The 26672-nt window shown below is 45.9% G+C and overlaps 1 protein-coding gene across 7 annotated transcripts in view; it reads left to right on the forward strand.

Moving 5' to 3' along the window:
* The first annotated feature begins 7913 nt into the window (after nucleotides 1-7913).
* Nucleotides 7914-26672, forward strand: part of FGFR1 (fibroblast growth factor receptor 1) — a 102769-nt gene continuing 84010 nt past the window's right edge. For 6 of the 7 annotated variants that reach the window (XM_072978868.2, XM_072978870.2, XM_072978869.2 and 3 more), the window contains exon 1: nucleotides 8836-8975. The gene's annotated coding sequence lies outside the window, so the exon portion shown is untranslated. Of the gene's footprint in view, nucleotides 7993-8835; nucleotides 8976-26672 lie in introns of those variants that run through there. The other variant, XM_078379656.1, reaches the window with a different exon arrangement.

Genomic DNA, 26672 nt, shown 5'->3' on the forward strand with positions numbered 1-26672 from the left:
CACTAATGTAAGAGATCCATGGGTACAAGAGGGAAACAGTGGCTCTATTGGATTACAGAAGCCTCTAGAGCTGGCTCCCATATCTGCAGGCTTGTCTCTGTTGCTAACCTCAGAGAGAGAGAGAGAAAGAGAGAGAGGAAGGAAGAGCCTGGGAGTTGGGATCCGCATATAGATTTAGAAAAGACAAAATGGGAAGCCGGTCCCAGATTATCTGTCTGCTTTCCCATTCTTATTCAGATCGTTACATTATTAGTGTAACTCTAGTTCAACAGCAAGGATGTAGTATATTTCTCTTTAAATCTGTGGGGAAGCTCTTTCAGGGGACGGCATGCATTGGCCTCTGCTGAAACCCCCCAGAGCTCGGTCAATGTGTTTTTACCCCTATGTATGAATTGCCACAAACACATTTTGTACAAATCTGGGCTTTCTTTTAGATCTCCAGGCTGTTGGTTTTTTTCCCCTCCCTCCTGTGATGATGCATTTCCTTTCTTTTCAGTACTGTAGAAGGGACCACCAGATAGATATGCAAAGGGCCAAATCTTTACATTGACAGAGAGACAGAGCCCAAAGACTACCCGAATCTCAGTAATGTCATTGCTGGACATCTTCCATAGAACCAATGCATTTCCTTGACATAGGAGGAAACAAAGCAGGGTGCTTCATGCGCCGATGGAACCCGTGCATCGGTCAGTGCTAGATTTATGCACAAGCCAACTAAGCTAATGTTTACAGCCTCTGATGACAAAAGGGCTCTACAGTTAAATGGGCAAACACACAAAGGCAGTATTCTGTTGGGTTTACTGTGTCGGTCATCAGCCCGGGTGCATGATGGATACCACAAAGTGGCAAAAAGCACTGATAGGATTGCTATTTCCATCCAGATACTTGTGAGTGACAGTGTGGGTTCTCTTAGGATGGTGTCTCTTTGTAATAATGCCATGGGGCCCCTTGATAAAGTTCGCAGCACCGACATGTCCAGTTCTTCTATGTAGGGAACAAGCTTCAGAGCAAATGAAGACACACACACACCCCAAGTCCAGCATTTCAGACTTCTGTGAATGGCCAATCCAGAATTTTGGTCCAATTTCTTCTTGGACCACTGAGGCAACCAAGGTCTCTCTGAAGACCGGGGATGCCATCTTGAACCAAACTTTGGCCAAAATCTTGTTAGTGTAAATTTAATTTCATTCATTCATTCATTCATTCATTCATTCATTCATTCATTCATTCATTCATTCATTGCGGTGGAAGCCTGTGATGTCATCAGCACATTCTGCTAAAATTTATTTTCATTAAATGCTTCATATCCCCTCCCTTTTTGGTTCCAATGCCTTTAGGAGCTTCAGAAAGTGGGGTGAGGAAAACCTTTAATGGCCAGAAATCACCACCAGTGCTCCAGCAACACCGATCAGGCAGCTATTCTGGGCAAATAAAGGCTCTCCCGCCTCACATCTTGAGGCTCCCAAAGGCTTAGTCAGGGCAGAAGGGAACCTTAGGGAGCCTCGGAACTCCAAAACAGGAAACACTTAATTAAATCCAAATAAAATTTTAGCTGTGCAGCCTGAGGACCTAATCAGTTTATATTGCACAAAGTTTCATGAGCAGGATTTGAACCACTCTCTTCCTGGATTCAGCCAACCATCTTAAATCTCAGGGTCTTGAGCGGTATAGACAAAAGGAATCTCTGGGCCTGGTCAAGCAGCAACAAGAGGCTGGTTCCAAACGCCCAGCTGGGGTGCTAAATCAACCCCCTGCCTAGATGCTAGCTTGATGGGCTTAAAGAGAGATAATGAACATTTAACCCAGCTGCAAGAGAGGCAACGAGCAGGATAATAAGTGGCTCCCTTCCTGGGCACTTGAGAGAGAGAGGGAGAAGAACATTAAGTGCTGGTCTGGCTACAAACACCACCGTGCAACTGTCTGGTCTGATTGTTCGTCTGCAGACAATAAACCATCATGTGATGTTACTTAATGAGCTGCTTGGTGTGTGACAATTGCAGGCTAGTTCACCTCCCGCCTGGCCCAAGCTGATGCTTGCTCTTTCCTGGAACTGCTTGCTTTTGCATTTTGGACCCGCAGTAGGACCTGGGTTTATTTCTTCTGTCTCCTTCCACATCTTCACCCGTGGTGTCTTGGTGGGAAGCCTACCATACCGGTTTCTCTGTCCATGTAATTTTTCCCAGCGGCTCCTTTAGTAAGCGAGAGAACACCCCACCGAATAATCCATGTTAGGGGCACATTCTTTCGATGACTGTGGGTAATGGTGGTGGTGGCGGCTGAAATTAGAAAATGAATATGAGTGAATAAGTGAATTGCCCAGCTTCGAAGTCAGGCCAAGAAGGGAGCAAGCGTGGTCTTCTGGGTGAAACCAATGTTCTACTCTCGATTTCTTTTCCTTGGTCACATAGTAATGTGAAGTTCCTAGGATTTGCATCCAAACTTCCCTCTAAAAAAACTACTACTCTTCACCAAAACTGGCTTCCCTTTTGGAAATCTTTTTTTCCCAACCACCTTTCAAAATATAATTAAGAAATCCACTTCTCTGTTGGGTTCGGGGAGTGATGATTGAAAGCTTCCCATCGGGAACCTCTGAGCAGAGAAATTAATTCCCATGGGAAGCAACCTAGTGCTCAGTTCCTGGCCACAGAACAAAATGGGGGATAAAAATAAACAATGCTTGCAAAAGAGAGAAAAAGAAGAAAGTCATGGGAAGCCGCAGGAAAAAAAAGTCACTGTACTAAGTAAGGCAAGGCAATATTGTGGGGAACGTCCTGATAACACCAGTGGGCAGTCTGACCCCTTAAGGCCGTGGTTCCCAACTTTGGCTAAGCCAGGTGTTCTTGGACTGCAATTCCCAGAAATCCCGGCCAGCACAGCTAATGAAGGCTTCTGGGAGTTGCAAGAACATCTGGCTTACCCAAGGTTGGGAACCACTTCCTTAAGGAGAAGAAATGTTTTGTCTGGAAGAGCCCATATGTGCTTGCAAAGAGTCAAGGGGGAGGGTTGGGGACCCCCGTGAACTCCTTTGTGCATGCAAGCTTCCCACTAAGGAGCCAATAGCTCACAACATTTCACAGGAACGGATTTTTTCTTTTCTTTTTTTCCTGCTGCTGCTTTGCTCTCCTGTTCTTCAGTCATTTATTGAATCCTGTAAAGCTGTACCCAATCTGTGAAAGGCCGAAAAACAGCTCCTGGTAGACAAGGAAAAACCCAAGTTGTTACTTGGGGATACACTGCTTCTTTGGGCTCGAGTTTTACAAGGATGCACAAATTGCCTGGGCTCCTCGCCTACAAAGGGAGGTGCAACTGTACATGCTCGGACATATTTATGCCCCAAAATGCAGGTTTCCTGGAATTGGAACAAAGTGATTGTCTTTCACAATGGTCCAAACACTTTGGTGGCTGGTAGGGGTTCCATCCTGCCTGTTAGATGGGAAACATTACTCTCTTGGAACAACTGCTGGGGTGGAGTCATAATCGCCCCCTAAAAAAGGTACAGGATCAGAAAAGATAAAGGCCAGTGTTACCTTTTTACTCCTGTTCCAAAATGGATCTGTTTCCAAGATCAATTCAAAGTGTTTGTTTTAATTAATTTTCTGCATACTTCCTTTGGAGGAAGCCCCATCAGACACAGTAGAAATTAACTGAGTAAACATGTGTAGCATTATCCTGTTAACAAATGCCATCCATATTTATTCATTGCCACCCTATTTTTAAGGTTAGGAATATCCAATGTTGCGTATGTTAGGAATTTTAAAACAAGTAACTTATCATTTGGAATAGTTCCAACATTTCTGGAAAAGCTTTCTGAAACTCCTGAGCATCTAAGAATCAATGGGCAGGCATCATGTCTACTTGCATTCTGTATAAATTAGCAAAAGCAAATTAAAGGGTATGCTATCAAAGGTGATGATTTATTTGTTTAGTTTTATATTTATATCCTGCCCTAGATCAAAAGGTTGCAAAGCAGGTGAGAGACAAGAAAACCATTTAAAACATGAAAGATGTTTTTAAAATGTGCAAGAATATAAAACAACTTAAAAGAAGTTTAAAAGGTTAAAACCGTATTGCCGGCCCTACCATTAGGGAAGCCGAGGACACCAGGGAACAGATGCTACAGGGGAGAAGTGAGTCCAGAGCTATGACAAGATGTGAGAGGCCACAGTTGTATAAACTCTTCTGCTGACACCCCCCTAAGGTTCCTTGCTGCCTGTTGAAACATTACAGAATACCATTCTATAATGAGAGTTTATGAAAACGCTCATCACAGGATAGCATTCTGCACCATACCAACAGATGACGGGCAATTCAGCCATTAACCTAGTTGGCTTTCGTGTGGAATTGGTGGGTAGTATTAGGTAGCCAAATGTATGGGGTGGGATCTGTCAGACCTCACTTGGAGGCCAGCCTAAAAGCAGACCCTACAGGACAAATCATACAGCCTATACTGGTTTATAGCTGAGAAATGTTTTCCTGGTTCATCAGAGCTGACATTATCCCAGTAAAGAGTTAATTCCAGAATGCAACCAGACAAACACTGACAAGCATTTCCAAACTTCATCTGGGTTTCTTAAGTACAAGTATTTTCTTTCTTGCAATAATGCCAGCCAACTTCCAAACTCATAAATCTACAAGTTTTCTTTATCTACATTGCTTCTATGCTTTATATTCCAAACACAACAGTAAATGTATTAAAATATACATAACATTTGAAAAGTGACACACATGTTTTTTTCATCTTGCAAAAACCATCCTTACTATTATGTAAACAGGTTGGCATATATCTGGAAAACCACTTCTAGTTTGATGCCATCTCTGGTATCCCAGGAACAATATTCTGGGTAACCAGCTCCTGGAGACACGAGCCTGTACCATGGCTGACATATTATATCCTTGTGGTCTTGCGTGCAATCTTAATCCTTCTGTTTTATAGAAATGTTTCAGTTATTGACCTCATTCTTATCTGTCCATGGGTACTGCAAGCTCCTGTTCTAGATTTACTAGTGAAGACTTACTAAACCCTGTAAACAAGTGGTGAGCAATATGAACTGTCTAGCACCCTGGCTCCCCCAAACATTCCCACGAACCCCAAAATGTGACTTTCAAAAAGGAGAACAAAATGTCACCTTGTAACCTTTTGAAGGCACAGGGCCATTTTGGCATGTTTTGACCCCAGCCACCCATACATATTTTATTTTTTAAAAAAGATTATTTCAGCCACTAGATGGCGTAAGGGGTTAGTTCAATTAAAACTCCATTTTTTCTAAGAATGTTTTTTTGAGGGGGGAGGCAAAGGTCATGGGAATTGCACTCCAAGGTGTATGCAGCCCTCTGGAAGCTGCCTTCTTCTTGCTGTGATTTGCCCCAAGACATCTCTGACTGAGGGCAACCTTGAAAATGAGGTTCCTTCGGACTTTCCTGTCCTCTTGTAAACTCAGAGCTGTGGCTTCTTTTAGGGAGTCAATCCATCTCACATTTGGAAGTTGCCTACCCCAGTTATAAACACCTATCAGCTTTATACCAGTCCAGCCAGCATTGATTATCCTACAAATATCCAGAAAATTATAGTTAGGTGAAGGCACTGAGAATTCCAAAAGAGACAATTAACTTGCTTTATACTTCCCAAGCTTCCTGAAAGAGAGGGAATCCCACCATTGACAAACTTTCTAAAGAGAAGCAATAGCTGCTCCAGCTTTAGCCACTGGTAGAGAACATACCTTACATCTCTCACAGGTGTAATCTGGATGCTGAAAGGGAAACAGGAAAGGTAGTAATCTCCTTTATTGTTTAGATAGATCATCCTCCCACAGCTTTCTGATGTTCAGCCAATGCCAACAAAAGACCTGCAATGTCTGAAAGCAGGCAAAAATGCCCTTCAATGTGTTCTGATTAGTTACTTATTAGTTCACTCATCCGTTTCCATTTAGGTTTGGGCTGCTTTCCGTACTGTTCTGAAAGTTCCCTCTAAAGTCCACAAAAATATTCTGCGAGCTGCAGCCCACATAAAGGTAAAGGTAAAGGTTCCCCTTGACAATTTTTGTCCAGTCGTGTTCGACTCTAGGGGGGGGTGCTCATCCCCGTTTCCAAGCCATAGAGCCAGCGTTTGTCCGAAGACAATCTTCCGTGGTCACATGGCCAGCGCGACTTAGACACGGAACGCTGTTACCTTCCCACCGAGGTGGTCCCTATTTATCTACTTGCATTTGCATGCTTTCGAACCACTAGGTTGGCGGGAGCTGGGAAAAGCGACAGGTGCTCACTCCGTCGCGTGGATTCAATCTTACGACTGCTGGTCTTCTGACCCTGCAGCACAGGCTTCTGCGGTTTAGCCCACAGCGCCACCACGTCCCTTTCACAGCCCGCGTAGAACCATGCAAAATTGGCTTATTGTGTCCACATCCAAGGCAGTTTGTGGCAGGTGGCAGAAAATCCAAAAGGTGCCCCTTTCCTTACTAATTAACCTAGGGTTCAATTCACTGGATGCTGTTCTGCAAGAGCCCCTCCGAAATACGCAGGAGCCGAGCAGGAGCCCTTGCCCTAGACCAGGCACGGATTCTGCCCGGTGTATCCAGACTGTGTCCCAGAGATGTATGATAAACATATAAGGTGCCCTAGGCAGGCTCCCAGATGAAACCCTGTTGTGGTTACTGTTTTCTCCACCCTCCTGAACAGGTGAGAGAAGTCTTCTCTGCCTGCTTCTCAGCATCAATGAGTTCTTTGCTGGCATCGTATGCCTCTCAGGGTTATGACCTGGCAACCTAGTTCTGCCACTCTTAATTATGCCCAAATCTGCCACCAGAGGCAGCTGACTCCTGGGACCGCCCATCTGGGCTGCTGACAAGCAGGCAGTTTGCCTGATCAACTAACTCGCCAAGGTTCTTCCAGAAGGGTGGAGGAAAAGGTGGCTTTGGAGTTCACTGGGCATCGGTTCCCTCGACAAGACCCAGATTCCAGGAGGATCAGCAGATGAGTAGTCGTACTTAGATGGGCTTCTTAGTCCATGCTTTCAAACACTGTATGAATCAGGCCTTCTCCTTTGTCAACTGATTTTTCCCTTTTTTGGGGGGGGGGAGGAGACACTGCTGGATAACTCAGTGGTTGGCGGGGAGTTCGATTCCCCACTGGGCCTCTTTGAAAGGAGCGGGACACCATGATCCAAAGGGTCCCTGCCAGCTCTGCTGTTCTAAGAGGATGATGGTGATGAAAAAAAATGGCTGCGTACCAGATCAAAATTGCAGCATTAACTCGGCAGCCACTTTGGCAGTCTACCTCTCCCTAAACCTTGGCTACGGAGGGAGTAAGACAGACCGCATTCCTGCGAGGAATCATTTTACCTGCCGAGAAAGAAAAGGAGAGGATTTTCCACCTTCCTGCTTGGCCCTGTCTTTACTGGGGATCAAGGAAGAGAGCCTGTCCTGAAGTTTAGGGACAGCAGGGTGGGGCTGGCACTTGATAAACAACTCAAGGCAGGCTTCCAGTTCCTCCCAACCAACACTTGTATTGGGCAACATTCTTCCCCTCAACAGGCAGCTGTTTTTCTCCAAAGGTGAGCCACTACGCTCAGCAGGTTTGTCTGGCAGAAAGTCTCCAGGAATGATACAGGATGGATTGGAACATTGACGTTGGAACTCTTTGCCACTGGCCCAAAGGATGGGCAGCTAGGCTTTCAAGTTTTAATAACCCCCCCCCCAAGACCCACAGGCAACTGGATCTAAGGGGTGGCGTCTTGGAAGACAAGCCCATTTGCAGCGAGGGTAGTCCCACCTAAGCCTGCGCACAGGATCGCTTCCTGCCTAGCGCATCCCAATCCTCCTCATTCCTCCTGGCTCCCGCGAGCGCCTTCGGTGCTTTACCATAAGACAAAACCCCGCCCCAGAAACTGGCCGTCTAGACGTAGCGCACGCGATTCAGGGCACATACCGGAGAAAATCCCCTGGAATAGAGCTGGGCTTCCTTCTGAGCAAACCTTCCCCGGGGTCCACACCTATCAAGGTAGCAACCCATCCCTCCACAGATTTCCGAAGCTAAGCAGAAAGGATAGTACTGGGTGGTTGTGGAAGGGGAAACCGCCGGGGAATACCAGGAATCTCCCGGTCGGGCGACATACACGGACCGAGGGTCTGGTTCAGTATAAGGCAGTTTCCTTTAAAAAAAAAAAACAAATTAAAAGCCTACACAGGTTTGGGAAGGAGTCCTGCTGGGATCGGCAAGGCTTCCTCTCGAGTAAATAAGCAGATGTTCAGCTTGCACAGAGAGAGAGAGAGAGAGAGAGAGGGACGGAGATTTTCTTTTTGCCAAGCCCGGCTCGGTGCGGGCGCCCGTTTGCATCCAGCGAAGGCGCAGCACTGCGGTACGGGGGAAAGAGCGAGCGAGCGAGCGAGCGGAGAGACGGAGGCTGGAGCAGGCAGGGCGCCGAGGAGAGGGAGAGGGGAGGAGAGGAGGGGCCGCTGGGGAGGTGTGTGTGGGTGGGAGGGACTCCATCCGGCTCGCTCGCTCCTCTCCGGCGCCGGGGCTCAGGGAACGGCTCGCGTCCGGCACCGGCACCCGGAGCCAGAAGCGGGAGAGGCGCTCCGGAGCGAGTCCCCCGGCCGGCCAGCTAGCCACGCCGCCCGGATCCCGCGCCCCCTTCCCTTCCTCCCGCCGGACTTCGGCGCTCCGGCGCTCCGCCTGCCCGCCCGCCCGACTTCTTTTTTCCCCCTCTCTCTCTCCCTGCCCCCCCCCTCGGATCGCGGGGCGGCGTTTCAGGGCCCGCGACCGCCCGCCGATGGAGCCGAGCGGCTGAGCCCAAGCGAGGAGCGCCCGCCGGCCCGCCTATTGTTTGCCTGGGGGCCCCCGGCGGCGGCGGTGGCGGCGGCGGCGGAGCTGGTCTCTCGGGCTGCTCGGTGGGGCCGATCGCGCGCCCCGCGGGATTCGGAGGGGGCGATCTCCTTTCCCCCCCCCCATCACTGCCTCCTCCGCGGGAGAACAGGAGAGCGGTAAGTGGCCGCGGCGGGGCGCGTGGGGCTCCTTGGCGGCGCTTCGCTCCGGACCAGCCATGGCTGGAGAAAAGTTTCTCCCGCGGTTCCCCCCCCCCGCCTTCCCTCCGCCCGCCTCCCAGGGCCGAACTTTCTCCGGTTGAGGCCGGAGAGGCCGGGATCGGGGAGGGGAGAGGGTCCGGCGCCATCCTAACCTGCTGCGCTCCTTCCCTACCTACCCCCCACCCCCCCACCCCGGCGCGCAAAGACGCACTCGGTTCTTGGGGAAAGTTTTCGCCCAAGGGGCGGGAGCGCCTGGAAGTGGGAGCCAACCTGTCCGCCTTCCCGCGGCTTCCCAAGCGGAGGAGCCCGGTTCTCCATCGCCCCCGGCGTTCGGCGCCTGGCGGTGCAACCGCGAGTGCGGCTCCGGGGCCTCGGAAGCCGGCTCTCCCCGCCGCCCCCTTCTCCTCCCCGGGGATCGCCTGTTTCCTCCCGCCGGCTCCGGGGAGGCGAAGGCGCGCAAGGGTTCCCTCGCCTCTGGATCGCGGGCAGAGCAGCCGCGCAGGGCGGGGAGAGAGGAAGGGTTCGTGTCGGCGGTGGAGAAAGAGAGGGGAGCGGGCTGGCCTCGGTGATGGAGAAGGGGGACCCGATCCGTTCGGGGGGTCGCTCCGCGTCCTCTCCCCACCCCACCCCCCAGCCGTTGGAGGGATGGAGAAATGGCCGATCCTTCCAGAGTCTGCCCTTAGTGGCGTTTCTCAGAAGGGAGGGATGCTGGCCACGAGCCTGCTGGCTTTCGTCCTCGGGCAGTTTCTGCTTTTTGGCCCACCCCGGAGAGTGGCGGCTTGCGACGAGCGCTCTCCACATGCCCGGAGGCGCCCTTGATGAACATCCAAGCTGGGTGGATGTTTTGGGACTGGAGCCACTAGTAATTGGGGGAAACGGAAGGTCTGTGAGGATCCCTCGCAGCCCAGGGACCTCCTGGTCTCAAGCAGAGCCTTGTATGCCGGAGGCTGCGGGGAGGAGTGGAAGAAAATCTATTGAAACCTTGAGCATCTCAAAAATAATTAAAAAAAAGCAGAGAAAACCGCTGCACGTTCCTCCCTTTGTAATCCTTGCCTTCTCTCTGTCGTCAGAATTTGGAGATTCCTCGAGGCGAGAGACTTCTGTAAAATGACGTCTGTTGCTGACGTCATTTTGTGCAGGATGGAACAGGGGTAGCAGGGTATAAACCGTCCAAGCGGTTGGTGGTTATTCATCGCACCCCTGAGTGGTAGCGATTCTGGTTTTGCTAATTGAGAGCAATGAAGATGTGGTTTTTTCTGATGCTAAGGATGAGCAACTGGAAATGGTGGATGCATGTCCACATTCCGTTGTGCCAGGAGAAGCCAGCTGCCAACTGGGGGAGTTCAAAAAGAGCAGGCGCTGCAGCCATGAAACCGGGTGTCAGCCGGCCAACCAGCCATCTTCTGCCGGCGATAAGGAGATCTCTAGCCACTCCACCCTCCCAACCCTCCCCAGTTTCCTCCTGTAGCACAAACTGGGGACCAGCCTCAACAGGACTGTAAGGCGGAACAGAGTGGTGTGGGCGGCTTGTGTTAAGCCACAACCTGGACTTTGCTGTGCATTGCCACTAGTTAAAGTTTAATACAGTATATGTTTGTCCTGGAAGGATGGGGTGGCGTTGGGGGTGTGGATGTTGACCAGACCATGATAAGTTGGTGAGGGCAGGACAGGGGAGAGAGAGTCTCTGAAGTTGGTTGTAAGTTTGTTTGTTTTTTAAAAAAGATTTCCTTCCCCCAGTTATTGACTGAAATGATTGCTTTTGCAGAAATTTATAGTCAGGAAAAATTGTAAGAGAGAGAGAGAGAGAGCAAAAGAGAGAGAGAGCATGCATCTTGGCATTTAAAAGATCGAATGATTTGTTACAGCATTAGCCAAGAGATTTTGTTGCCTGGGGCAGATCACTGCTTGCATACCTCAGGTGCATGCTTCCAGACAAGCGATTCTGTCGCATGAAGCACAGAACCCTATAGGCACCTTTATCTGTCCTTGGCCATAAAAATGCAGCAATAACAAGTGAAAAGGCTAACCGCTGGTTTCCCATTGATGAAAATCAAAATCTGAAGCCACTGTCTCATTCTGCCCAACGGTAGGACCGGCCCTGCCTTAACATGGGTCAGAGTGAGCGTTGCTCTCTGTTGCTTTTTTTTTTTTTCAGATGTGTACAAACAGTCGGAAGGTTTTGCAGTGTAGGAAAGGAATGTGTCATTCAGAACTTAAATATGTGCAAGATGACAACAGGGTCGCTTTTTCCCTTACGTTGTGCTTAAAGCAAGCTCTGGCCCAGGAATGCTGATGTCCCCATAAATCACCATTGGGGTCCCAGTGGTTTCTTTGCTTCAAGAGATGCTACCCTTCTGGAACTGGCTATATGTACAGTTTGGTCACAGCCTGGTTGAGTGTGCATCTCCAAATGTGAGATAGTGTGGTTTAGTGGTTAGAACGGGGGCAGCAGTTTTCACAGAATGATGACATTAACTAGCTAAACTTTGTCTAGTCACTCCCTGTGAGTTTAGTTCTATCTCACAGGTGTGTTGCGAGAATGGAGTAGGAGGGGAAAATGGTGAACAACGGTTGACAGCCCGGTCTTGCCTCTTGTTCTGTCTTCGTAAAACGTAAAACTACGTTTTCTGGAGTTGAGTGGCATTTCGTGCCGGGCAGGCGGGTGTGGGGTTACAGCCTCAATATCGTTTGTGCTTCCTTGTATAACACCTTCCACATTGTTGCTTTCTACCTATTGAGTTGTTAGCAGATGAAATAAAGAAAATGAATCAGGAAACTTGACAAACGTTTGCAAAGGGTTCGCCTACGTTGATCTCTGTTAGGTAGAAAAGGTGTAAATGTTTGAAAGCAAGGAATGTGCTCCACGGATGACTTTTCCTTTTCTTGCTGGTTTTTAAAAATGCCAAACTCTGAACTGATTCACCAGCGTTGCTGGAAAGTTTGGCCTGTCCTCTCAGGAGTGAGTTTCATGTTCTGCTACTGGTCCTGCACTGGTTGAAATGGGGCAGGTGACACTGCTAGTTGCATCTGTTTATTTTGGAGGGCACGGTAGGTAGACATTTCTGATTGAGGTCGTATGGTGTTGGGGAAGAGAGTGAAAGAAGATACAAAGCCCAGCTAGATATGGAGCCTGAATTACGTCAGTACATTTTTTAAGGAAAAAAAAAAGTTCTTTGAGGTTGTAATTGGAAGTCCATGAAAAGTACATTTAGTCTTAGATCGATCCCACGTAAACATGTATCGGGTCTGTGTTGATGTCACTCAGAGTACTTAGACAGGCAGTCTGATACACGATGTAGCAAGGGAAGTAGGGTTTTATACAGCTATAATAGCTAGCGGAGGCTTAGCAGCAGTTGTCACATCCTGCATCAATTGAAAATTTGCTACAAGATGCCATTAAGCCAGGCAGAACCCTCCCTGGGTAATTCAGAGTTCTTTTTCTTTCATCAGCAGTGTAATTCCATCCAATAAAAGAGTATGGAGACCACCCATTTTCTATCTTTTCCTTTTCTTTAAAGTATTAAAGTATTTAAAGATTAAAGTAAGAACGCTTCTCTCGATAAACAGATGGTTTTTATTTTCCCAGACAGAAGCGACAGAACAGGCAGGATTGCAGAGTAGCTTGTGGACCAACCGGAGGAAGGCCGTACCCCAAAATCTCTGGGCCTGACCCCCTATTCACCAACCACCAAATGCTACTTTTTTTTCAATATAGCAACTAAGGACCCTGTTCTCAGTGGCAGAGGTAGCTCAGACTCCTCTCAGGGCAGGACTGGGCACCTCCTAGCCCTTGGAATATTACTGTTCCCATCGTCTCTCTCAGGGAATAAGCATGATGGGAACTGGAGTTGAACGCTCTCATCTGAGCCTCAACTTTTCCAACCTTGTCCCAAATGTTGTCGGAGTGGAGCTCAAATCAGTTCGACACAGCATCCCCAGTGGTGAGGAACATGGGAGTTGTAGTCTAAGCACATCGGGGGGGGATGCATTTTGCCCACCCCATGCATAAGTTAGAAATTGCCACATGGTGGTGCTAGGATTTGGCTGCATGTGTAACGTGTGTTCTTCTTGTTACAACAAAGGAATGAGGACCTCTCTGTATTTTGGGTAACTATTATGATGCCCTCCCTCCCTTCCCTCTGCTTTGCCATTGTTGTGCGATGCAAAGTTGTCTCAATATCACAGGAGGCATGTTGGACAGAAATAGGAGGAAGGGCCTTCATGCACTCATCCTGTACCCTGGAATTTCCCTCCAAGAAACAAGCAAAGGCATATTTATTCAGACAGATTCTGGATTTTTAAGCTGATTTGTTTGCTCAAGTTGGTTTTGGCTGCGAGATAGTGTTTCTTTTTTTTTAAAAAAATGCTGCGTTTTGAATTGATCTGCTATCATGTTTTTATTGTGTTTCCATTTTGTCTTGCATTTCGTTGCCAGCCACCTGGAGCACCATTTTGTAGTGGATAGCTTATTGAGTCTAGTGGGGCTTACTTCTGAGTAGAAATGCACAGGACTGCACTGTATTTGCAGAAGGTAGCAATGCTAATCTGTCAGAGCAAAATCATGTGGCTTAATCTACTCTAGGGCAGGAATGGGTTGGAGAAAGTAATCTCAGGGGACATGATATGTCCTAAACCCTGGTCAGACTTTTGCTAGCAGGACAGAAGCACTGGCAGAGCTGATGATTAGCTCTGTTGGTTGGAGGAATTTATTTTTTCCAGGAAAAACAGGGTGGGGGAACCTCCCTTGCAAACAACGGGAAGGAACGTGGTTATAACCAGAAGAGGCAGTCACTCTGTTGTACCTCCTGGAAAAAAAGAGCCAGGTAGCGTCATCATGGCCAAGCTGCATTGCTTAAGAATGCTTCCAGAAGGAGGGACTGGTAGACCTCTTCTGATCTCCCCCCCCCCCAAACCCTGGAAGTTGTAAATGTAAATTGGAATTGTCTTGATGGGAAAGCCAGTGTGGTGGATAGCTGGAGAGCTGGCTTCAGTTCCATGTTCAGCCATAGGAATTTGCAGGGTGTGGTGGCAATGCTAAACTACTCCTTGAGCATCTCACCTATTCAAGAACCCTCGTAAGGTTGCCGGAAGATAAATAATGATTTGAAAGTTGGAGAGCCCTGTTGCTTCCATAGTGGCTAGGAAGGGCCAGGAGAGGAACTCTGATATCTGCGCTCTCTTGGCCAGGCCATCCCCCAAGCACCATCAAGAACCTTGGGGAGTTGGGGGATTCTTCCTGTGGCTTTTTGGATTCTTTCCAAGGACTAAAATATTGGAACCAAAGTATCTCAGGAAAAGAGTGACTCCTAAATATGTGGAATTCAGCTGTCCTGATTCATACTCCATGGACTGATTCATGGGCAGAGGGTTGTAAAGGCTGCAAGAAGTGTTTTTTTCTGCCTCTTAGCATGCTGTTCATTGGTTTGGTGGGCCTCCTGGATTCTTCACTTCAAGTGGCTGATTCACACATGAATGTTCATTCCTTGGTGTGACCAGCTTCAGCATGTGACCTATCAATGAGTCATCTCAGGTCAAGCAACCCAGGAAAAAAAAAGTCATGCCATCTTCCATTATGTCAAAAGCAGTGCTTTTTGAATTGAATTGTTTCACATGGCCAGCACATTACAAACCAGTGCTTTGCACACCTCATGTAAGAAGAATGTATCTCTGGTGGTACAAGTAAGACAAAGGGAATCTTTGGACAATGTTTGCTCAAATTCTGTTGAATTTGAGAACTTAAGGGCTTCTTTTAACATGGTGGCATGGAAACTTTGCAGTTTTAGGCCAAGGTCTTTCTCATGACTGGGTCCCTGGTGTTGGACATTGAAACTGGCACCTTCAACATGTAGATGAGACGTCCAGATTCTGAGCTTTCCCCTGCCACGCTACCAAGAATCGTTCATTGCAATCCTATGGACCTTGGAGTTTGTTGCCTTGAGTTTAATTGGACTTGCTTCTGCATAAAACTGCCCAGAACTGAAATCTTCGTTTATGAGAGGGTGTAACTGTTTAAGTTTGCCGCAGCGAACACAAATTAGAATCTTGTTTAGATTTAGTGTTCGTGGATGGTGAGCTGGGCTGCAATGCACAAAAGCTCCTGCCAAGTAAAAGCACTTGATTTTCAAGACATCACAAGGCTCTTTGTTTCTTTGAGCACATTCCTAGTCCTTTTGGTCACAAAAGTAAGCTTGAAAATGTATGGCCGATGGCTGGTGAAAAGTCAAAAGCAGGAGTAGAAGATTATAGTGTCTGTCAATGTAAACTTGCTTCTTTATTGCAGTGTTCTTCAAAACATGTAAAGAATAGGTAGAATCATAAAATATTGGAGTTGGAAGGGTCCTATAAGGCCATCAAGTCCAACCCCCTGCTCAGTGCAGGAATCCAAATCAAAGCGGATCTGACAGATGGTTCTCCAATTTCCTCTTGAGTGCCTCCAGTGTTGGAGTGCTCACTTCATCTCTCCTGAGGTCATTATTCCATTCTTGTACTGCTCTAACAGTTAAGAAGTTTCTTTTCGCTGATAATCAATCTAGATCTGGTTTCCTTTCACTTCAGTGTCCTGCCCTCTGGCATGATTGAAAACAGATCCTGTCCCTCCACTCTATGACAGACTTTCAAAGTGGAAGTATTCTTAAGGTTGGCTGCCATCCCCATCTCATTTATCTGAGAATAAATACTCCATTGAAGTAATGGGGCTTACGTCTGAATTAATACATGCATATCCTGTATCTGTAAACACATTTGTTTTGTTTTTCTGATGCACTATTCTGGGTATAAGCAGCCAGGTATTATATGACTATTGCATAAATTCGTTTCAGATTGTGGAACGTATAAAACCAGTAATTTTTTTCTTTCAAACTGCTTGATTTAATTTTTCGAACTTTCTTTCTCCTGCATTTCATTTAATTTCTCTGCACTGTGACCAGTTTTTGCAAAATATTTATTCCATGGCTCTGGAACTCATAAGGGAAAAACTCACAAGTGCCCCCAGACCACAACCCTAGTCATACATTTGGAAGTAGGTCTTATTGCTTTCATTAGGACTTGTTTCAATCTTGAAGTGTTGGGAGTAAACCAAATGTTAATTGGCAATCCCCTTTATAAATGTTTGACCTCTCTGTACCATGAGAGTATTTCTGGGAACAGTTTATGAGACGTATCAGGTCTGTATAAATTGATTTCTTGTTCTTTTAAAATCCCAGTGGTTCCTTACCATGGGTCTCCAGATATTCTTAGACTACAACTCCCAGAAATCCTGGCCAGCACTGCTAGCGGTGGAGGCTTCTGGGACCCAAGGTTGGGAATCATTGCTTTAGATCCTTCTTTACTTAGTTCAGCTAGTCTTGATTTATTCGTTTCTAATGGTTTAAACTGGGAAATTGTTTTAATTTTGCTTGACCAGAGCCCAGATTTTCCTGGAATTTTTTGCACGTCTTCTTTGACTTTGTCCCATGTGACTTGGATTCAAGCTGAAGAGGGGGGTTCAAGAGTGAAGCCTGACATCCTTGTGAAAAGGGGCAGCTGTTTTTGCCTACCGCTCCCAGGACTTGTGTGTTAATTCGTATGTGCTTGAAATGTACAAAGGGCAGAGCAAAGCAGATCCAGTTCCTAGTGTAATTTGACTACTACAATCAGAAGTAGTGGAAGATGGGAATTTTTTTTAATGGATAGTGGTCTGAAAACCCCAGCGGTTCCCAGATAATGTAAAAGAATGTGAGACAATGCAAATATAAAGCATAGGCATTGTAGTGTCCTCCACATCTTCTGAATTGCATCCCCACAGTCTCTGGCTATTGGCTATGATGGTTTTGAGTTTATGGGAGTCATAGTCCAAACCATTAGGCGGGCACCATGTTGATTACTCAGAAGACTTCAGATGCTGAACAAAGAAAGCACACAATGAGCTTCAGAGAGAGAGAGAGAGAGAGAGAGAGAATGCATCATAGTGTGGGAAGAGGAAAAGTGAGGTTATAACAGAAGTGCGGGGAGAAAACAGAATAAATTATATAGTGCAGAGGAAAAAGGAGCTTAGCAGAGTGGGCTGGAAGAAAAACACTAAGTTAAATATATGACACAAGTGCTTTTGTCTGGCTTTTTCATGGAAGGCAAGGTTGGCCTCTCTGGATTTTTGAGTGACTCTCATTGGCCTTCATCAGTATAACCAATTAGGAGGGGTGATAAAATACATGGAAGGTCTTGCATTGCCCACTTCTGGTCTAGGGGTTAGGCTCTTGTTGAAGATATGAGATCCTACCATGTTGGCTTTCAACCTTCTGGGACTAAAACTCCCAGAAGCCTCCACTACTAGTTGTGCTGACCAGGACTTCTGGGAGTTGTAGTCCAAGAACATCTGAAGGCCCATGGTTGGGATCCAGTGGGGGACTGGCTAGCTGGGCTTCTTGAACGTTGGTGTGAGTAGTGCAGGAGCACATGCTTGACACAGAAAAGTTACTCTACTCCAGGGCTTCCCAACCTTGGGTCCACAGACGTTCCTGGACTACCACTCCCAGCACAGCTAGTGGTAAAGACTTCTGGGAGTTGCAGTCCAAGAATGTCTGAGGACTGAAGGATAGTACTGTACTCTCTTGAGTTGGAAAGACTCTGGCCTAGCAGTTCTGAGAAGGACCTTTTCCTTGAGATGGTCATCTAGTGATACAAATCAGCCATAAAGCAGTAATTTCCAGACTGGGATACTCTGCGATAATTACTTGCATTGACATAAGAAATAGAAATGAGAGGCTCCTGAGAATCTAAGGTCCTGCTTGTTTGGGAGGCTTGCCAGCTGTGCGTATTTTTTACTGGATGGCCCGGCTTGGGTGGAGATAGCTAACAGTGCTGTGTGTTTACACTGCAGGCAACAACATCATTTGGCTACTTCTGACGCAGAGATGCTGATCTGCAGAAGAGGCTATTTGTCGCATCGCTTGGGGAATCATCCTCATAGTTCCTTCCATTTTCTTTTCATGGCTGTTGAGTGAGTTGAGTCAACTCAAATATTATTTAGATGCCCTTCCTCCCAAATTCCTCAGCAGACCTGGGAAAGTAACTGGTCAAAGATAGAGTTCATGGCCAAGCAATGTTAGATCCTTCCCCATATTAAACAATTGCATTGTTTTTCCATTGTTATTCCACTGTTGCTTTCTTTTCTTCGATTCATGTGCCATCGAGGCCATTCTGATTTACAACGATCCTTTACAGGGTTTTTCAGAATACAGAGAAGTGGTTGACCCTTCCTTCCCTTCCACCGGGGGCGCCCTGGGACTGTGCAGCTGGCCCAAGGCTACCCAGGCTGGCTCTTCTCCCAAGAGGCACAAGTGGGGAATCAAACTCCCAACCTCTGGCTCAGCAGTCAGATGCTTAATCCACTGAGCTATCCAGCCAGCATTGATCAAGCCTTGTGGGTAAAAGTGGTGGTTTGAATAGGCTGAAATCTGAATATGTGTGTCCAGATGCGGGATGATGAGTTTTCTTTTTGGAATAGGGTGGGCTTGAGGTTGTGGCTTAGATGAGAGACAGATGTCCAGGGACTGGGTTTGCCAAAATGTTTGTTGGGTCTGCATTTTAATTTGAACTGACTTAATTCACACTTCTTGAATCGGTACGCCAACCGGAATGCTATTTTCATTTCACTTTCAGCATTTGTGTTACTATTCTTTGAACAAAGAGTGTGTACAATTCAGAAAATAGGCTACAAAAGACATTAAGGGAAATTGCTTTTTTTTAAAAAAAATGCCATATGTTTGGGGAAAATCGCATACAGCTGTATGTGTGTAAATTTTCATATAGAAAAAAAAATCTGGTGTGACTCAGGCAACTGTTATCAGAAGCGAACCAGATTCATCTAGCCCTACCAAAAAGTACTTAAGATCTTTTCAAGCCCATATGTAGAGCACTTTGAAGACATTTTTATTCTCTTGCTCTGTCTACATTTACACTACAAACATATGAGAACTGAATCTTCTGCTTGATCCTGCCTTCTCCCTCCACTTGTGCTTTGTTTCTTAGGAAGTCTGGCTACTTTAAGACTCTGAAATGTGTTGCACAGATAACTTTATTCAGAGGGACTTCTAATGCGCTGCTAATCCAAAACATATTTCTGTGAAGTTAAGAAGAAGAAAAATCCCATTTGAACAGCCTAAAGTTCTTTCTGTGTAAATAAGCTGAGAGTTAGGACGGTCAAACTGAGGTTTTCAAAGTGCTTCATCGACACCGTTTCTCTCGTTGCTGCAACAGCCTGATAAGGCAGCTCAAAAATATTGTCCCTATAAAGGCTTACTGGCCCCAGTGCATCGTTCTATCCACTGCACCACATGGAGCAGGGTGGATAAAAACCCATAATTTAAATGATTCAAATTGGTTTAAATCACAATTAATTTTTTTTAAAAAAATAATTTTTTAAATTTACCGCATTTTCCATGTATAAGACTATACTTTTTCTCTAAAATCTTTAGACTAAAAATTAAGGGTCGTCTTATACACAGAAGTAAGCTGGAGGGGAAATCAGGGATCAAAGCGATTCTGCAGTACTTTTATTTATTTATTTATTTATTTATTTATTTATTTATTTATTTATTTATTTATTTATTTATTTATTTATTTATTTATTTATATCCCACCCATCTGGTATATTCTACCACTCTTTTCTCCCTTTCCCCCTACACTTGCTAAGCCCCACTTAGATTTCTTAATTTTGGATTAGAAAAGTGGGGGTGTCTTATACATGGGGGCGTCTTATACATGGAAAAATACGGTATATTGTCAAAACAAATCTGATTTTCAAAATTTAAATCACAATTTCAGTCAATTTAAATCCAATCCACCCTGACAGGGAGCATCCCATATTAGCAGCTAGAAACCACCCAATACATTAGGTTTCAAGTGGAGAATTTCTCTGTCGCTTGTAATCTAATAATGCTAGTAGAGATGGGTATGATCTGCTGGTTTGACAGACGGCCAAAGAGGTGTTCTGAGGTTCAGGGCCTCAACCCCTCCAGCGAGTGCCCATTCGAAAGTACTGCCCTAGCTTCCCTGTCCCACCTCCTCCGGGCACTGCCACTTAAGTGGGTGCCCATCAGAGGGGGAGGGGGTGCTGAACCGCAGAAGAGTACCTGTTCAGCCATTCGCCCACCTGGCACAAACCGCCGAACTAGTGTTTCATTGCACGCACTGGCTTTCAAACATCTGGACATTGTAGATGATTCCGGAAAAATGTTCCCGATGGATCTCTCTTTGAAAAAAAAACTTTCATGAAGCTATGTATAAGAAAGAAGTATAACAAATAGTACTTAATTAGCATATATTAGATATGATACGAATATAGTCATGACGGAAAATGTGGAGATAGAAATGGCTAGACAATTCTATAAAGAAAATTATTAGTGTAAAATACAAAGTTGGTTGGTTAAATTGCCTCAAAATTATATACATTTGAAACCAGAATTGCTTTTATTAGGTATGTTATTAGAGGATTTTGAGAACATTGTATACTGTGAGAGCAATATTATGATAGTAGCCAATATGGTACACTAAAATATACATATGATTGGTTCAAATGTTTAAAAATGTATAGATTCTGAAGGGACAATTAAGAAGACACCAAGACTTAAAAGCAAAGAATTATAAGCAACCCATGTAACACGGTGTTTAACAAGCACAAATTGAATGTAGATATATTGAGAAATTAATAAAATGTTATATAAAAAAAACTTTCTGAGCTTTCATTTGCAAAAGCTGCGTCCTGCATCAAGGATAGTCCAACCTTTGGACCTCCAGCTGTCTTGAACGTCAGCTCTTAGAAGTCCTTTGTATCGGCATGCTAGCTGGAAATTGACGTCCTAGGGATCTGGAAGAGAAAAGGTTAGGAATCGTTGCCCTAGATCGTGCCTGTCCTTTCTTTGCTTGGTGGAAGATCTGAAGTTTGGGGTCAGCCATTTTTTTTCAGAGAAGCATTTCTGCCATGATTGAGCCACCTAAGCTTCAGTCACAGCTTTCACTCAATTTTTTTTTGGGGGGGGTGTCCTCCAGATACATTAGGATAGAACGCAGACCTCCCGAGACCAGCCTGGCCATACTGGTTGGGGATCATGGGAGTTACTATCTAACATTTCTGGAGGGCTTCGAGTTGAGGGAAGCTGTTCCAAAAGAAGCACACGCTTCCTAGGTTCCCATCTGAAAGCCCCTTGGTTTAGATGAAAATGGAGTCCGGGGGAAGAAGGCGATCTCCCGAAAATCCAGCAACAGAATGCTTGCGTTCAGGCTGGAAGAAATTTCTCCTTCTGTAGGGCGGATGTGCACCCGGTATGAAGTCTGTCGATTAATGAGCTTTATTGCTTATTTTAATGTTGGACCGCCCCCTCAGGTGGCTTTGGTCCAAAAGACGACTTCAGGAATCCCATAAATAAATACAATTAATTAGATCTCCTCTTGTTAAAACAGCCAGAGAGGGTGAGATGATTTGAAATGCGGACTTAAGCTTGAGCAGACAGATTAGGGTGGGCTGTGCCCCTTTCCCCAGCCCTCCTGAGTGAATGCTGAGGCAGAGGAGAAGGAAAAGAAAGGAATAGGGGACCTTTCCAAGTCTCCTTCTCTCCCCCCCCCCATCTCATACACACACACACACACTCCTTCCGTAATCTCAGGGGTGGCTGGCATGCATTGGTGCTCTCTATTGTCATCTTCCGAGAGGATTAAAATACATCAAGACAGTCCCTGACCGGAATAGAAAAGAAGACACAGTGTGGAAGCTGGATGCCGGCCAGAGAGCGAGGGAAGAGGTACTCCGTAATGTACAGCTTTTTTCTCCAAACGGATGGGGGGGGGGATTGTCCAGGGGCTAGCTCTGCAGTAAAACATCATATCTGGCTTGCCACCGTCGCCTGCTCCCCCACCTCCTAGTTCTGCTCCTCCGTCATGTCTCTGCTTGAAAATCAAAACTGAATCGAGACTTGGTTCAGAGATAACCCATTGTGGGGCCATTTGGGGATGTGGTTAATGACAACATTAAGCCTGCCTCAGGCTTAGCTTTGGGGCAGAGTCTGCGTAGAAATCCCCTCAGGCTAGCCCACCTGCCGTGAAGCTGAAGTTGGTTTCAGAACTTTCTACAGACAATTGCTCAACGGATTATGGTATGTTCCATGTCCAGGGATGAGACTTGATAAGATGGTTGCCCCAACATTTTTAGACCCTCGTTTTCTTTCTGGCCCAGCCAGTTGGATACGTAGAATGCCCAGTCAGACATCACATTAAACTATGATTTGTATAGTTATATGCAACTGTGGTTTCCATATATTATTGGATGGCAGCTCTGATCAGACCTAGGATGAGAGATCATGTCCAGTGGCAAAGAATCATGGGGGAGCTACTCAGTAGTATTTGGATGGCCATCGTTGCCTAATCCTGAGTTTATTGTGACGGGCAAGTCTTAAACCCACATAGCCTTGTTGCAGAGGTGGGAAGCATTCAGTATTGATTTTTTTAATTAACTAGGGTTCAGCGTTGCATTTGAGCGCTTATTAACTATGGTTAATTCAAAAAAGGCTAGCTTTATAAGCCATGGTTTGCAGTTGGGCTGTTTCCAAGAAGCAATTGTTATAATTAACCATTGTTTGTCAGATCTGAATGTAATGACAAGCTGTAGTTAAACACCTGTCATGTGCAATGAGGTTGCTTTAGAGCAACCCTAGTAGGTTTTCTTTCAGGTATATTCAGGGAGTGGTTTGCCATTGCAACCCACATCCCAGCAAGTTTCTGTGGCTGAGCTGAGATTTGAACCCAGATCCAGCACTCATTCCTCTGTTGGCAGTCACTTTAACAGAAACAGAAATTAAAGCATCCGTTAGTTTCCTCACAACTACATGAGACAGGAGTGGGGAGTGTTCCTTTTTTCCTGTCGTAATAAAACGATGATTTATTGGAATGTCGATACTTTGTATGGCAATCCACTGTGACAGGAATATATTTCATTGCTAGAGCAGTTTAAGTCAGCCCAGTATGTGGGGTTTTTTTAAATCTGAAGCAAAGAGAAAGAAGCTCTCTCTCTCATTTCCATGTGCAGAAAGCAAATTGGACAGAAACTTGAATCTCACTTCAGCACTGGTGGGTGGGAGCATCTTCCGTTACATCCAAAGCTGCACAGAAGGCAGGATTGACGGCTGTTGCTCTCCTACCAGTAAGCAGTGCCTGAGAAAGCTGCCTCACTGTGCCTTAAGGCAGGGCCGGCCCTAAGGCGCTTTTCTCTGGCCACTCAGCAGCTTAAAGCTGGCGCCAGGAAGCTGCATATACATGACGCTTCCCAAGCTGCTCTTTGAGAGTGAGGTGGGGGGGGTCACACGTTTGTTTTTGTGGGGTTTTGCTATTTTTTTTCTTTTTCTGTTTTCATTTTAAATTTGTGCGGGGCGATTCCTTTCAGGCTGTGCTTCTCCCTCCTTGGCCTGTGTGTTTGTCCCTGTCAAGAGGCTGCTGGCTGCATTTTGCATAGCGGGATGTTGACTTTTCTACATCTGTTTTAACCATAAATCGGTGTGGTTTCCTCCTCCTGTCTCCAGTGCAATTAAGTATGTTTTATTTAAGCAAATCATTTTTGGCCTGACCTGTTTGCCGGTATTTTTTTAGCAGTGGCCTGTGTGGTAATGCCTGAGGCCTCAGGCACTGCTTTCCATGCATTAGTTCAATGCTGCAGGTTTATTGATGCCAGCTCAGTCAGTTGGACACCTGGCTGCAGAGCCGGCGGTCAGGAGTTAAATTTACCCATTGTGCTTCCTAATGGAAAGAGCCAGCCTGTGTAGCCTTGCCCAAGGGTACCTACAGAAAAAAGGGACGGTAAACCACTTCTGAGTACTCTTTACCTGGAAAACCCTAGAAGGGGCTGCCTAAACCATAAAGAAGGCTGACCGCCAAAGAATTGATGCTTTAAGAGAACAAACCTATCCATTCTGAAGGAAATCAACCCTGAGTGCTCACTGGAAGGACAGATCCTGAAGCTGAGGATCCAATACTTTGGCCATCTCATGGGAAGAGAAGACTCCCTGGAAAAGACCCTGATGTTGGGAAAGTGTGAAGGCAAGAGGAGAAGGGGATGTCAGAGGATGAGATGGATGGACAGTATCATCGATGCTACCAGCATGAATTTGACCCAACTCCGGGAGGCAGTGGAAGACAGGAGGGCCTGGCGTGCTCTGGTCCACGGGGTCATGAAGAGTTGGACACAACTTAATGACTAAACAGCAACAAAACTTAGAATCGAATTGATGTCATAAAATTGTTTTACCTGCGCCCACACACCTGATGTCCTATGGTGATGATTTATCTCAAGAACTTCTGACACTGCAAATTGTTAGTGATTTTGGTGGTTTTTTTCCATGTCAGGTTCTCAGTGAGGGATAGTCACATGATAGCTAAGAGTCTGAGCCATGACTCAAGGTTCCAGTTTCGAATCCTTCCTCTGTCATAGGTCCATTAGCCATGAGGTGGGCGACTTTGGGACTCTTGAGGATCAATAAGCCATCCTTGAGACTCATTGGGGGTACAATAAGCCCCCCAAATGAGGGGCAGAGATGGAAGAGGGGGCAAAATGGCAGAAGTGTCTGGAAGGCACTTCCAGTTTGGTTAAAAGAAAAACCTTTTTAGGATGTTTCAAGGAGGCGCTATAACTTTTTTTTAACAGGAGAACTGCCAGTGGAAAAATCAGGGGGATGAGCTTTTGGTAGTGTTAAGCAGGGTCAATATGTCTTCTGTCAAATTGCAAACCCTATTTCCACCCAGTGTTTGCTGGAAAGGGGGTAGGAGTTTTTAAGCATAAGCCGCTTTCTTTTCTGCCCTCCAGCAACCCCTTGTTTCGCTGATGTTGACGTTTTGTAGGTGAACAGCATTTCCGGGGAAAATGCAAGAGGTGGGCTCTCGCCTCCCTATGGCCTTCTCTGAAGCGTTGGGTAGGTTTCCATGGAAACCAGGATACAGGATCTGGGTGAGCCTCCAGTGAGTCCGATCCAGCACAGCTTGTCTTATGGAAGGGGGTGAAAAACGGGTAAATGCTGTTGTCCCTTCTCTCTTTGGGAACTGATCTCTGGTCATGGAAGGTTGTGGGTGTGTGACGGTTGGTGGACACCGAAGACCAAAAGATAAAAATAAAAATCCATGTGATATTTATGGCATCTCTATATCCTCTCCTCTTGCCTCTTCGCCCTCATTTTTACCTCAGAATATTCTTAGACCGGTCCTTTTGTCCTGTGGTAATTGGTATATTTCTTATTGTAGGCTTCCTGTGGGCCTATTTAGAAGTCTTGTTTTTAGCATCGGATCGGATCAGATAGAAAAGAGCCAGGTGGTGAATTAAAGTTTCCATTGCCACTGAATCACCCAGCAGCCTCTCTCTCTTCCGTTTATTTTTCTCTTTCTTCCTAACCTCCCTCTGCGTGAAATATTCAGAGTTAATTCTGTAACCAAACAAAACCAAGCCTCAAGGCTGTTTGTGTTCTAGGTGCACAAAGCCACTTGGCAGTAGAAATCGGCTGGATTTATTTGTTTGCTATCCTTGGATTTCCCCCCCCCCATCTAGAAAAGAATCTGCAATGGGGTGTTTGTGGCAGCTGGAGCATGCAACAAAGCTGGCCCTGGGTTCAACCGGGACACTTTGGATCCAAAGGGAAAGTGGCCTCCATAAATTCTGTTCGGTCTAAAATATACTGTATTTTTCTGTGTATAAGACGCCCCCCACTTTTTTAACCCAAAATTAAGAAATCTAAGTGGGGCTTAGCAAATGTAGGGGGAAAGGGATCAAAGCCATCCAGGATCGCTTTGATCCCTGCTTTCCCCTCCACTTGTTTTTTCTCTCCTCTGCTTATTTCTGTGTATAAGACGACCCTCAATTTTTAGTCTAAAGATTTTAGTCAAAAGTATAGTTTTATACATGGAAAAATACGGTAGCTGCCAAAAGATCATCTGGTGCTAAATAGAACAGAGTATAACCAAGGTCCCTTTTTATTCCCATTAGTTACCCGTTTCCAGGTTCCTACAAGACCCTGTTTCTTACACGTATAAAGCCATAAATGGCTACCATTTAGCACACTGTTTAATAATTGACTTAATAATTTATGTCTCCTTGCTGTTAATCATTTTGAGTTCTGCAGGGCTTAGTGGAGTGAAGGTTGGCTGGGACCGAGATGAAAGGGACTTTTTTAGAAACTAAAATAAATAAGTAAACAGTTTAAGCTGGGAGGCAAGAAGGTGATTTGCCTTAATGTTTTATTTTATTAGCTTTGGTGTTATTTTTAAAGCATTTGTTATGAGTATTTTTGTGCTGCCCTTCACTCATATTCCAAGGGCAGTTTAAAGAAAAAGGAGAAAAGAAGTTAAAATGCAAATGGGAAGCAAAAAATGAACCTGCCAGCTCATAAAAGCACTATAAAAGCAATTGGCCGGACCAGTCGTGTGTGGGAGCAGGGTGTGTGTGGCTGACATTCGGAAATGAAAAGAGGGTTGTCTGACAATGAAAGGCTGGTAATTTAGGTGCCAGGTAGACTTGGTTGTGAGTTCTGTCCAGCAGAAATTACATATGCCATCTCAGAGCAGCTGCTTTCACTTGGATTTCTGCACATGGAGGTGGTGGTGGTGAGGAGCCTTGTGGTTAAACTGCAGTACTGCAGCTAAAACTCTGCTCAC

Source organism: Pogona vitticeps, chromosome 8, assembly GCF_051106095.1.
Source record: "Pogona vitticeps strain Pit_001003342236 chromosome 8, PviZW2.1, whole genome shotgun sequence".
In the NCBI taxonomy this organism is placed as follows: domain Eukaryota; kingdom Metazoa; phylum Chordata; class Lepidosauria; order Squamata; family Agamidae; genus Pogona; species Pogona vitticeps.